Below are 15,439 nucleotides of genomic sequence, written 5' to 3' on the forward strand. Positions count from 1 at the left end.
GGACTATTTTAGTCATTTCATATAATATTTTAGTCTTATCCATGTGTATCCAAATATAATACTAAACATTATATTAGTGTCTTATCCATCGTATCCAAACACAATACACAAAAGATAATTTAGGTGGAATACTTTTTTTTAATTTCATTGCCCAAATTTCCGGTCGTTTATCTAGTGGAGGCGTTGATTGATATTGGTTTATAAAAGTTATATATGCAAGTTATATGCAAAAATTTAAGAAATAAATATTATTATGTGATTTAAAAAATAAAAAGTATATATATATGTAATTTTCAAAAATTTAAAATTAATATTAAATTTTATTTTTATTTAAAATTATATTAATTTTAAAAAATTAAGATTAAGATGTATAGAAAAATTTTACATTATCTTTTTGTGCAAATTGACATGCATAATGAGGTGAATAAGAGAATAATTTTTTTTGTGCATATAGTAGTTGTAACATATGTATATCATGTGTTTGTAATGTTTATTGATGAACATTAACTATAAATATTTTTTTTGGAGTACAAATTGAATTCAAAAATTAACATGCATATTGACAAAAAAAATATTTTATTCTATATAAAATAATTTAAAAAATGACTTAAAAGATGTTAGGAGTACTATAAAAATTTGTAATGTCCTAATGACTTAGGACATTAAAGAAATACTCTACATAGTCAATAATAATATAGAAATTAAAAAAAATATATTTTTATTATGTATTTACTTAAATAACTAGAATATTATAAATTTTTATAGTACTTATAACATCTTTGAAGCCATTTTTTAAAATTATTTTGTATAGAATAAAATATATTTTTTAATTATTTTGTATGAAATAAAATATTTTCTTTCATTTCTAAATTATTATTGACTATGTAGAGTATTTTATTTAAAATTTGAGTACATGCATGTTACCTAAGTCATTAGAACATTACAAAAGTTTTATAGTACTCCTAACATTTTTTAAGCTATTTTTTAAAATTATTTTGCATAGAATAAAATATTTTTTGTAATATAATTTTTTTTAATAACTTATTAATTTTTTAATAGTATAATTCGAATTATACCATGAATAATTCGAATCAGTCAAATTCGAATTACTTGAAAACGAATACGTGGGTGTAGTTCGAATCAGGGTGATTCGAATTAATGTGTGTGCGTGTGTGTATAATTCGAATCAAGATGATTCGAATTATATGTAAATGGAGTTCGAATTGAGTTGGTTCAAACTATATAAAAACATGCATTGGTTGATTTATGAACTAAATTTTGGTTTGACGGATTTGTGTAAAATTTTTCTCACCATGGCTTAATCAAGTGATTTGCCCTAAAAGTTAACGCAAAAATTTAAAAAATAAATATTATTGTGTGATTTAAAAAATAAAAAGTATATATATATATATATAATTCTCAAAAATTTAAAATTAATATATTTTTATCTAAAATTATATTAATTTTGGAAAATTAAGATTAAGATGTATAGATAAATTTTACATTATTTTTTTATGCAAATTAAAATGCATGATGAGGTGAACAGGAGAATAAATTTTTGGGTGTATACAGTAGTTGTAACATATGTATAGCATGTGTTTGTAATGTTTATTGATGAGCATTAACTATAAATATTTTTTTTTCGAGCACAAATTGAATAACAATATAACTCCTTGTAATTTTTATAAATTTAAGAACCTTTTTTTATACATTCTAGGAGTTTATAGATTTGCACTAAAATAATTTAAATATTAAAATGTTAATATTAGAAAAAAATTAAAAATATTTTAAAAATAAAAGGTTTTAAATTAAAACGTAACTAATTAAAGTTCAATCAGTTTATCTAAAAAAGGTTATAACTTTTTAAACCAATATCAATTAATTAAATAAAATGGGATAAGAAAAACATAAGTATTATTTACACTTTAATTTAAAATATTATATTTTTAAAATTTAAATAAATTTTTTAAAATATAAATTTTAATATTTTAAACTATTTATCTAATTTATATATGTATTTAGTAGATTTAGATATAAAATTTAAATACTTTCCTAAATTATTACGGTCTATTGTGGTTTACATGTTGAATTATTTTTTTATAAATGACTATTTTCTTCAGTAGTTTATGATTTTAGTTGATATTACATATACAAATTTTAAAATTTTTACATCCTAATTTATATAAAATAAATACAGAACTAAGATGTAATTCTTTTTAAACATATAATTATCAAGTATTTTTGACTTTTAGTTATCCTAAGATAAACTTATTGGAGAGGAAACGCCCCACCAATTTTCTTTGATGGGCTACATTCAAAAAGAACTTTTATTAAATTAAATTTAAAAAATAACAAAAAAAATAAAAGAAAAAGAACAAAAAAAACAAACCTCACATTGGTGCTGCTCTTTAGAAGCCTTCATCTCAAAATAGTTAGAACATTGATCACAAATGATACTTGAATTTTCTCAACATTTGTATGGAGGCGGAAAAGCTAGATCGAAGCATCAGAGGTGATGACCGAAAATTGAAATTCTTCATAAAAAAATTAAAATATCAAAATATTGAAAATTACTGTAATTAATAAATATTGAATTTTTAATTGTTTATATTTTTTATTTTTTTAATTTTTATTTAGATTATTTACTATTTACTTTAAAAACTTGTTCTTCTAACCATTTTAGTCTTATGATTTTGATTTAAGACAATAAATACTTATAAAATATAATTATATACATTAATGTTTATGTAGCTCACACAAATTGGTAACATATATGACTTGTGACATTCTCAAATTCCACATCCAAATTTCAATAATGTAATAAGTGAATCCATAAGCATGAATAACAATAAAAAAATAAACATAGAAAAAAATACAAATATAACTACAAAGTAAAAACCCATAAGTTACCACAGTACACTAGCAACTATACAGTTACAATTTTGTAATAAAAAATATACAAATAAATTGTGGTCTATTATATTGTAATGCACTATAATAGGCTTCAGCATTGTTAGCTTGTTGCTATACATGAAATGTGATACACAGCAGTAAGCTCTAGAATGAATAAATTAATCCAAATTTAACCTGTGTATTCACAGAAGCCGCCTTTACTCAATGTTTTCAACTTGGGTTACGAAATGAATTAAAATAGGTTTCAGCAATGTCCAAAATGTGATGATGATCTCTTCTTTAAGACGATGCAGAAATTGAGATCATATATTGAGGTCAGCAAGACACTCAGTTGAAAGGGCAAAGAAGGAATTCATGAGAAAATTATCAATTGGATCAACTTTTGCAGCACTAACCAGCCTGCAATTTCCCTCTTCATCCAATCTCTTTTCTCTTCTACTTTTTATGTCACCCTTTGATTCTTCAGATGTCAACACTGTTTTCACCATTAGTGGTGGAGCCTTGTAGATACTCCCAACAGAAAACAAGAACTTGGCCTTGAATTCAAAATCAATCTAGCTTGTTACAAAGATGATTGTAAGAATTTAAGCTCAATTCCCACTATTGATGTAAGAATCAATTTACCATATATATAAAATTGTAGAATTTAAAGATTGTAATATTCTAAAAATTAAAAATTCCCACTATTGGTGTAAGAATCACTTTACCATATATATAAAATTGTAGAGTTTAAAGATTGTAATATTCTAAAAATTAAATTGGTTACCTTCAGATTCTTGGTTAATGGTTCCTTGGAATGCTTATGGGACTATATCAATGTTCAAGAATGGGGGCAGTGGCAACCCCAGAAACTTGTTGTAAAACTAGTTAGTGGTGGAATATAGTGTTTCAAGGTCAAATGAAACAAAAAGCTGCTGCTTCTTCCTCTTTTAAGGTTTGGTTCCTTAGTGTAAAATTTGCATGGAATTGGTGCAGTTAAGGAGTTCATTTTACAGCTCCTATAGTGTGTCTGCCAATAAAAGAACAATTAGTAATAGCATTGGAGTTAAGGGATTGCATCAATATAGTTTTGTTTTTGAGCATAAATATAAACAAAATGGCCTATCCCAAAAAGAAGGATCTTCCAAATAAGCAGTTTTAGTTTTTACCATAAAACCATTTTACCCATATCTTGAACAAGATAAGCAAATATTTAAACTAGACTTGGTGGGGTGCGCCAGGCCCTTGCAATAGTGCAACGCATGGGCGACACTTGAGAGGCCCAGTAGCAAGCTACTGTGGTGGCCACTCCCCTTCAAAAAATAAATTTAATATCGTGTGGGCCAATGGCCCACATATCAGATATTAAACTGATAAGAACAGATACTACACTTGATCTTAGCCAAAAGGCCGAGAAAGGTATGAGTTGTTCAGTATAGTCATGCTCATTTTATAGCAAAGGCTGTGGTTCTTGTTCGCTACTCCAGCCCGATGTGCGCTACCTCACTAGCAACGCAATTACACGCAACACACAACAGAGGCTATCTCACTTGTGTGTTGTGTGTGTGTGTCTCTGTTTCATTGTTACTTTCATGCTTAAATTATAAATGCCATTGAGTATGAAGATTGAAGAAGAAGAAGAAAAGGTTAGGAAGCCCATAGGAAGAGTGATAGTGATTCATAATTGTAATTAGACTATTCTTGGTATTAATGATAACACACACACGTATATATAAAATAAGAGTTAAAAGCTTAAAAAAGTCCTATGAGTCGAGAGGTTAATTAATTTTGAACATTATTTGAAATGAACTTCAGCTAATTGTAGAAAAATCTTGACATTATATTTTGTAGTATCCAGCCAACATGGGTCATATAAGATGCAATGGCATTTCAAGTTTTCGATATATCCACAAGTTAATTATTGAAAAGCAAAATATAATGTCATCCACACGTCTGCTCCAAGTTCTTTGGCATATAAATTTTTCATTATGTTTGAGAACATGGGAGGCGATAATGCCATAATATAGCATGGAATCATAATGAATAATCTTTTGTCCCTCTTCTAAACTATATTTTTTTTGGTTGGATAATATAACAAGCTATATGAAGTAATGTTAATAATAACTTTTTTAAACATTCATACCTATCACAGATTCTTAGACAGAGTCTAAGAGGACTCCTTAAACAACTTTAGCTAGGATTCAAGTGAACAAATTCACGATGAACCTATAGTATTAGTAGGCTAAATGATTTTTTTTCCTTCCACTACACACATTTACTCACACTATTAAGTGCTGAATGAATTTTTTTTTGGTCATGGTTTGGGTTGGACAAAGCCAACCCGCACAGGGAGAAAAACCAGGACAGACCAAGAAAGCCCAGAATGATGGCAACGAGTACAAACTTAACTCCACTTGCAGCTGAAGTCTAGCTCAATTGGTAAAACCATATTTAAATTTTACTATTGCAATATCTTCTTGGATCAAACAGCTATTATGCACGTAAAAATAAAAGTAAATACCTGTATGTTTTCAAATATCTTCAAAACATGTACATGAACTTTGACTAAAAATAAAGGACAAAGTAATTTCTAATTATTAACTTTGAGATATAACGGTTTTTCCCTCTAAGATAATATTTGAAAATATTGTTTTCAATTCTTAAACTCTAGAGACAACTTGTTGAATTGGTGATTTGTTATAGACCATTTTCATCTATCTATTCATCAGCTATAGTGATAAATAATGGTGATAGCTAATTGTTATAGGGTATATCATATGCATTTCGCAATTAAAATATTTTTAAAATGATTGGTTTGTATTATTTTAAAATATTATAAAAGAATTGTGATCCAGCAAAAAGAGAATGGGTCCAATAATAATAATGCTAATGATCATAATCATATCATTTGAGTAGAACAAGTCACCATTGCAAATTGAAGGCATTCCAGGTTCGTGATGAAGTGCACCGTAGACTGTACTATATGATCCTCTCAAACTTAGCTAAGGTCACTATATATATGCATATGCAGACAAATAATCCATATTATTATTATCATCTTCATTTATCACCTATTGTATAATAACAGATGCATACCATACCAATATTTTATAAAACGTCATAACAATATGATAGATGTAGATTAGATTATAATATATATCTTTAAATTTTGTTATTAATAAAAATAATTTTAAATAATTTAAAAAATGTAAAAAATATCCAATCATAAAAAAAACTCTGACTTTATTAATAGAAAAACGTGATATGATTTTTCATTATTAGAATCTCGTTTATTACATAAAAAATTTATTTATTACATCATTTTTTATATTAATGTAGAACGCTCAGACTCTTAGTATACGGATGTATGTATATTTTTATCACATTTTTAAATAATTTTAAAAATATTTTTATCAATAATAAAATTTAAATATATTTTTAATAGTTTACTCTAGTCATATTTTTATATTAGCTAATATTAAGTAAAACGTAAACACATCACCTCATCTTTATAGTGACTTGACGGACCTTTTAATATAATATTTCGATTGTAACAGAAAACAATTTAAGTATCTCTTAAAACACGCCGGCTGGATCAATGTCCATGTCATATTCTGAAATTTAATTAATTTATTGACATTATATAACTGCAATAATTGACTTACATCATCATATTTTTATATCATAGCTAGAGAGCTAACCTTAGGAGTTTTAATTAGAAATAAAACTTCCTTTTTAAGCTTTTGGTCAAGAAGCTTGATTGATCGATCGTGATATGCATGCAAATTAAATGACACAGAAAGAATCAATTGATGGTTAATTTTTAATGTGTTAGGTGAATGTGAAGAGAATAAGGAGATTGATTGAGAAAAATGCTCTAGAAAGAAATGCATGAGTGAAATCAGCTTAAGGCACAGAAAGATGTATAATTAACATCTCAAATAAATAAATAAAGGAAAAGAAATGGACATATACCAAATTTTCAGATGAAATATAATGCGACCATTAATTTGATATATGAAACTGTCATTCTCTTCATCCTTCAATGACAATGCCACAAACGGAACAAGAAACATGCATGCACCTCATTGGCTTTTGTTTTTAAACCGAGATTATATTATGTAGGGGTGCACAGACTCTGTCCGGCCCGAAGGCTCGGTCCGGTCCCGAATATTTTAGGGGTTAATTTGGTGTGATTTTATTGGGTTTATGGCCGGGTAAGGGTATCAAAAATAGAACCGGTCATTATTTCGGGTCGGGTCTGGGTCATAGCTCGGGTCCGGGCCATAGCTCGAGTCATCCGAAGTTGGCCCGGTCATCATACACAATTAATATTTTGTGTTATTAGTGATGGATCATGACTATTTTTATGTGGAATTTAAATATTGTAAATCTTAATATTTTGTGTTATTAGTCATTATAAGACTATAAGTTAATGTTTTATGTTTAGAATGCATAAGACTTTAGACTAATACATAATATTGTATTATTTGTATTGATTTAAATATTTGGTATTATTAGACAATATTAGTATTGATTGTGGTTTTGCTTTAGTATTGATTGTGGTTATGCTTTAATTTTAAAGAAGGGTTGATTCTTGTTATATTTTTCTAAGTGAATTTTATCATGTTAAATAATGATTGGAGTATTAGAAATTTGGATATTTTTACATATTAGCTTATAAAAAGTATCAATGTAATGTAATATTAACGGCCCGGTTTCACTCGATTTTCACCCGGTATAATTATGGCCCAAAAGTGTATTGGTTTCATCGAGTTTAGAATCGGATTCGGGTCTAATAAATAGATCCGGTATATATTTCGAGTCGGATCTGAGTCACATCAAACCCGACTTCACCCGACCCATGTGCACCCCTAATATTATGATAATTAACACCAACGGGTTGGTTTGAGTGTTAAATGGTTCGAATTTGTTTAAACTAAGTTTTGAATTCAAAGCCTAGCATATGCAGTTATTCTTATTGGGAGATTCACCGGATACAAATTAGTTGGGGCAAAATTTCACCGGATACCAGACAGACGACCAAAAAGAAAAATGTTATGATAATTAGCCTTTAATATATGCTTTTTTATTATTATTATTATATGTTAAAAAATATTTGTTCTTTAGTAATAATAATAATTATAATTATAATTGAGGATCTTGTTAACTTTATTTCAAACAAAAATAATAATGGTGCATCCAACCATCTCTAGATGCCTAGATAATTAGTGTATATTTGATTTAGCGTTCCTGAACGTAAATTCAAAAGTTTTAAATATTGGACTAAATTTATTTGAATAATCGTTTTTTAACATGATTTTTACTCTCAAACGTTTACTTGAAATAATATTTTGTAGCTTTTGTTTTTAATTCTTACGTTGAGAATTAATTACAAAACTTATTCTCTCAACTATCCATCTATCTTCACCTTTTTAAGTCATTTTTATTTTATTTTTCAATTATTCTTCTTTATCTTTCTTATCTTTTCTGCATACAAGGTCAACCATCTTCATTTTATTTTTCAACTATCCTTTTTCATCTTCTATCTTCATTTATTTTATGCATATTATTATTATTTTTGTTTTATAAATTTATTTACCTTTTATAATTATTAAACATTATCAATTTTATATATATATATATATATTTAATATTATGTATAATTTATTATAATATGCATATAACATTTAAGATAATATTTTATATATATAATATTTTATCAATTATAATTATTTTGAATAAAAATATCCAAATATAAATTAAATTACGTTAAAACAAATTCAATTTTAATCGAAATCAATTTTAGTATAATCAAATTAAACTTGATTTCAGTTTATAAAAATTAAACCCAACACACATTTATTTTCCTTTCAATAATTTATCTAATGTAATTAGGTTGCTAATTATAAGTGGACCATATAATTGTCCTTACTCGTTTTAAACTGATTTTAATATTGTATTGCAGATCATCATATCGTATTTGGACATACACACAACACTGAATTAAAATAAAATTGGATGACATATTATTGGCCCCTTAAACTTTGGGTTATAGTTTGGGATTTACTGAACTAACCTTCAAATTGATTGACCTAAATAAGCTTATATAAAACAAAATTCAAACTCCCAACGTTTATTTAAATAGATAAATGAGTTGATTAGTTACCAACTATATGATTTAGTTTGATTTAATTTCTTTGAAAGGACCCCGAAATATAATTTCACAAGAAGTATTAGTATTCAATATCAGTTAAGGATTAGTTTTGATTGCGTAAGTCTGATTCACATCTTACTTAGACAAACAGGACAAAGTCCAAAATAATTCAGATAGTCAGAATTGTCACACTTTATTAACAATTCAACATGCTAATATGCTAAATTTCTGTAACTATTAGTCAATACTCCATACATATAACTGTTTTGGAATTTATTTTTCATATTACTGTGAAATTCAATAGTGGCATAGCCGCCACCAGATATTATTCATCATTATCATCTTTTCCTACTTTTAAATCCTTGATCCTTTTGAATTAGGGATTCAAACCTTTAAGTAACTTTCCGAAGTTATTTATTCAATATATAAGAACATATATACATAGATTTCATTATCTTCTTATTGGGTGAAGAAAAAAAATAAAAGTATAAGTAGACAATAAAAATATTAAATAATGTGAATAATGAATATATCAGATATTTAGTTCATTAAGTATTTAGATGTTTAATTCATTAAGTGTACATATGGTTATTCTGATATTAAAATTTAAGTGAGTAATTTAATTAAAAGGTAGTATATTTTACTCGAATTAAATCAATTTTAAGACCCATTATTTACATTATTTAAAAAAGTAATTAGTTATCTAACATAATCCATAATTAAAATATTAGTATGGATCGGATTAACTACATGAGAGGTAAACAACATAATAATATAATTGAATTTTTCCCTCTAATTAAGTATACTATTTAATAAATTAGAATGATCTTTATATAAATTAACAAAAAGTTTCAAAATATAAAATCTTTTAGTAAAAAAACTACTAAAATTTATTATGTTTAGCTTTATTTAATATGTTCTATAATAAATAAATATCAAATAAGATAAATTGAGATTAATCGAATTAATATTTTGTCTTTCTATTATTACCCTATATTATTAAAGCTAAGTAGCTATAACGGCCGCACCACCCATAAACCACCTAAGACCGAACTCTAATATTTTATTAGTTTTTATATAAAAAAGAAGAGACATATTGATATGCTTCTGCAAATTCATGGCCCAACTAAAAAATAAATAAATAATTACCCTCTTCATATAATAAATAATTTAATAATTATTCTTTATATGTCATATGGAAACAAAGCCAGCATTCATGGAGCACAAAAAGATGCCTTATCTAAAACCGAAAAGCTCATATATATTCCTCCATCAATCAGCCAACAAGTAAATAAATCCAAACAATAAAAAGCAAAACTAAGGTAACAAATAAAAATAAAAGAAAAGAGAGAGAACAAGAAATATATAGAAGATTCAAGAACAACAAGAGAATGAGAAGAAGCTAAGAGATATGGTATTATATATGTTTTCCCTTTTATTTCTCTCAACCGAAAGTGATGTTTTGCAAGTGGATCGTTTCTCACTTTACACGTGAATAAAAAAAAATCAAATATCTTTTTTAAAAAAATATTTAACTTGTTTTTTATATTTATTAACATTTTCTATTTATAATACGAGACACATATTAAACAGAGTCTCTGTATATAATACCATCTAATCATTACCTCTTATAAACATGTAAAATTAAAAAGATAAATAAAAAAGAAAGGAAATTAAACCTAGCTATACTCTTCCTCCTAACAAATCATATATATGACGGGTATATACGTACAACATGAAAAAAATGAAAAAGAAAAATACAGAAGGAAATTAAAATAAAAAGCAGAACAAAATAACGTAACAAGTATATAATAATGTGTAGTACTAGCTACCTCAATCTTTGAATGTTGAAGAGAATAGAAAAGTAGGTTAATTAATAAAATTGGGTGTGATTTTGATGACAAGGCCAGGAAAGACATCATCAGGATCATGAATATGAGGGTTGCGTTCAACGATGAATGGATCACTGCACTTGTCACTTATGGTGTGAAGTGTCTCTCCTTCTCCCACCACGTATATCTCGTCGCACGGCCGTACACGGAGGTTGCTCCTCTGCCCCGTCACGGCCGCAGCCGTGGCGGCCGAGTTGTCGTCGTCATATTCATAGGCCTCCTTTATGGAGGCCAAGAGTATGAGAGACAACAGGACTATGGAACAGTACCATGATGCCGGATCCGCTGTGGATTTTCTTGATGATGAGGAAATAGAAGAAACCATCTTGGTTATGTGGTTATGAAATGAAATAATATGAGGATATACAAAGTGGAAGGGATATATATATATATGAATTATGATGAGAGTATTTATTGTTCTGTGGGCCCGCGGGAAGGGGATAATAGAAAGAGAGAGGCTTTAAGTTTTGAGAGAGAGAGAGAAGAAGTATGGCGGGTAACTTAACTGACATACCTGAAGTCATTCTTATTTTTATTTAAACATGAGAAAGTTGGATTAGTAGCTTCGAAACAAATATCAAGATTCAAATTTTAATTTGTATATGAGACATAATGAAAATAAATGGGCAGAAAGGTAAAGAGAACAAAATAAATTTTTTAATATGTAATTTTTTAGTGTATTTAAAATTATTGGTTATGTAAAAATCCTCAAATCTATAAAATAAATAAAATATTTTTTCTTCCTCTAACTGGATGGTGGTAACTCAGCATAACTAACTGATTCCAGAAGAAAAGAATTAAACATAATTAATAATTATTAATAATTATTAATTTTGTATTTAAAAAAATTAAATTTTAAATAAATTACTAATTAATAACTGTTAATTAACATAGAGTACAATTTACAAATATTTATTAGTTTGTTGTTGATTAAATTCTTATTAATTATCTAACAAAATTGAATTAAAAAATAGAAAAAAAGTTTGCTAATTATCTTGATGCGCTGAATCAAGTTATATGGGATGTAGATTGATGGTGTGGGGAGTGGTTTAATATGCTTCCATTAATTGAAGGATGAAAAATATTAAAGATATTTGTTCGTCTGTTCGAATGTCTGGTGGGTCGAGTTGAGTTGGTACTGGAGCAGAATTTTGAAGGAGTTAGGGCCTAGGTGCGAGTTGGGATGATGGTTGAATTCCTAAAGAGGTCGCTTGCTTTGATCGGTTGAGTGACGAGGTGGTGGGGTCACCTGCAAATATTTTTATACTTAAGTCAGTATCCGTATAAAAGCGACGATTTATTAGGGTTTGAACAAGTGACGTATTTCTGGGGAGAGATAGGTCCCTCCCCTTTATAGTCGATACTCGGGTGAATTTATTGTGACCAGGTCCACCTGCCTAGAAGCTTTTGCCAGCTATCCAGCTTTTATGTGGATGAGGAGGTGATGTGCGGGTCACCTCCTGGTTCGGATCGAGTAACCCGTCGGGTCGGCTATTCGTGCTTGGACCCAGGTTGCTGGTGGGTTGGGGCGGAACAATATTCAATTTGGATATACGAAGATAAACGAATTAAAGAGATAATAATTTGGTAAAAATATCAATTAATTATCTTAAAAAAGAGATAGGGAGTAATTTTATCATTTTAACTTTTTTATGCACCACATAACAATTAATCTCTAAATACTTAGTGCACTCATAAAAAAATGAGATTCATTGCAATGTATGTAAAACGTTTTGATTATCACAATACAAAATAAGGTACAATCACATAAGAATCGCAAGAAATGCAACATATTTACCAATAATTAGAGCATACAGTTGTGTTACTAAAAATTCGATATTCAACTTCAGTAGATAATTGAGCAACGATGGTTTGTTTTCTCATTTTTCAAGAAACTAAAGACTTTCTCTAAAAAAACTATCTAGTTAACGGAATAGTGTGTGTCTAGACATCCAACCTAATCAGAATCACTAAAACCACATATTTACATAGAAGAATTTCTTGAAAAGAAAAGACCTTTTCCTAAACTATTCTTTAAGTATCTCATGACAGAGTGACAATAAAAAAATGAGCTTGGTAAGTGATGTCATAAATTGACTAAACTACTGTATAGCATACATAATGTCGGGACGGATAATAGTAAAATATATAAGGCGTCCAACAAAGCAGCAGCGATGGATGAAAGGTTCTTGAAGAAGAGTGTTATCGTCTTGGTGCAATTGAGTGGCACTTTCTATTAGAACAAAAGCATCGCAGACTTATTAACTCTCATGAAATCAGTGTCTTTTAAAAGATTAAGACAATATTTTCTTTAAGAATATGAAATATTCTTTGTAGAATAATGAGCAACTTCAATTCGCAAAAAATATTTTAGAATGCCTAAATTCCTTATTAAAAAATATTGATTTAAGATATATTTAATAGTCGTCATCTCAAAAATACTAATAAAAATTTTAGCACCAACGAATTTAACAAATAAAAAAATTATAATCAGATAGAATCTCTTAATATATAAAATAATATAATTTTTTTATTTTAATTTTAATTTCAATATATTCTAACACAATTTTATGCTGTTCAAAAAAACTACAAAATGGATGGTCAAATTGTCTTAAATGACTAAATTTCCATTATTATTATTATTGTTATTATTAGGGGTAAGTACGATTTTGGTCCCTAAAGTTTAGTGCCAGAATCGAAATCGTCCCTCTTGTATTTTTGGATTTAAAATCGTCCTTAACGTTTTTTTTTCGTATTAAAATCGTCCTTTTTAATAAAATTCTTTGTTTTATTCCTAAACTACCCCTACTTTAATAAAACCACCAAACCCTACCCATCACCACAGCGCCGCCAGCAACCCTAATCGCCAGCGAGCCACCACGACACCAACTTTTCCCCTCTCCCCTTTCTTCTTCCTCTTCTCTCATCTCTTCTTTGTCCCCTTGCCCCACTCTCCTCTCCTCTGCCACTGAACAGCCGCCGCGCCCCTCACAGTGACGGCGTTGCCACCCAACCTTCGCCACTGCGCCTTTACCAGCGTCCCAACCCGTCACCACCCCCTGTCCGAACCCTAACCCAGCCAACCACCCCCGCGACCCTCTACCCTCTTCTCCACCTCGCGTCTCCTCTCAACGTCGAACCACCATCGCGAACCAACCTCCCCATGGCCGAACCACTAACCCGTAACCTCCACCATCGACGAGCCATGGCGACCCAACCCAGCGCCGCCGCGGCGTCCAGGCCCCTCCCCGTCGTGCGAAGCCCTTTCTCCTTCCCAGAACTGAATTTTTTTCTCTTCTGTTGGTGTTGGTGTTGGTGTTGGGGGAGAAGGAGGAGGGAAAGTGGAAGAAGCCGGAGAAGAAGAAGAAGAAAATGAAGAGAGTGCTGTTGAATTTTTTTTCTCTTCTGTTTATTCTGATTCTGCTGTTGAATTTTGCTGTTTTTGCTGTTGAATTTGCTGCATTTGTTGAATTTTTGTGGTGGTTGTAGTTTAGGGTGGTGGTGGTGGTGGTGGTGGTGGTGGTAGTGGTGGTGGTGGTGGTGCTGGTGTTGGTGTTGGTGCTGGTAGAGGTAAAGATGCCAGTAGGAGTGGAGGGTATTTTTGTCAAAAAAAAATTAACAAAATGATTTTAATACGAAAAAAAATGTTAAGGATGATTTTAAATAAAAAATTACGATGGGGACGATTTCGATTCTGATCCTCAACGTCAGAAACCAAAACAATACTTATATAAAATACATACACTAATTAAAATCAGCTATCATATATTTATATATAATATTATGTATGGGGAGGGTATTTTTGTCCAAAAAAATAAAAAGGACGATTTTAATACGAAAAAAAACGTTAAGGACGATTTTAAATCAAAAAATACAAGAGAGACGATTTCGATTCTGGCACTAAACTTTAGGGACCAAAATCGTACTTACCCCTTATTATTATTACCTTGTTAACTTCTTGTTCTTTGACTATCTATTTTGCTTTTATTTTCTTAACTTTTTGTTTAACCGAGAATATAAATTTAATTTCTTTACATTATAAATGCATAAAAGTTCTCTATACTATTTCAAGATTTTAGGATTTGGTTTATTACTCTTCCTGGGATACTCCAACCTACTACTCTTTAAAGTCCAATTTGCAATTTGGAGGAGTCTAATTTGACACTATATGATGCTTTAATTGAATTACCTTTTATTCCTTTTTCAGAGTTGGTAATTTATTGTTGACTTTGACTTTTCTGAATGGTTAATGCATGTAAGAAAACATTGAATTTGTAGGATATAAAAGATAATTTTAATATTGGTCAATAAAATTATAAAAGTTAATAATTACCTATTTTAAAAATTAACTATCTAATATAATTAAATTTTTGACCGGCGGTAATTTTTCTTTGATGATCGTTGTTGTCGTACGGAAATTTTCTTTGACTTATTAGAATATATAGTTTTGGGATACTATTACTCAATTTTTTTTACCAAACAAATAACATTATTAGTG

General features: G+C 28.8%; 1 non-coding gene and 1 pseudogene across 1 annotated transcript; both read right to left on the reverse strand.

The window, feature by feature from the left end:
- Positions 1-2,863: 2,863 nt before the first annotated feature.
- Positions 2,864-11,266, reverse strand: LOC110281619 (uncharacterized; annotated as a pseudogene).
- LOC127747825 (U2 spliceosomal RNA) lies at positions 4,120-4,315 on the reverse strand. The gene has a single exon (XR_008009772.1). It is a non-coding gene; the product is annotated as a U2 spliceosomal RNA (small nuclear RNA).
- Positions 11,267-15,439: the final 4,173 nt, after the last annotated feature.

Source organism: Arachis duranensis, chromosome 5, assembly GCF_000817695.3.
Source record: "Arachis duranensis cultivar V14167 chromosome 5, aradu.V14167.gnm2.J7QH, whole genome shotgun sequence".
NCBI lineage: Eukaryota > Viridiplantae > Streptophyta > Magnoliopsida > Fabales > Fabaceae > Arachis > Arachis duranensis.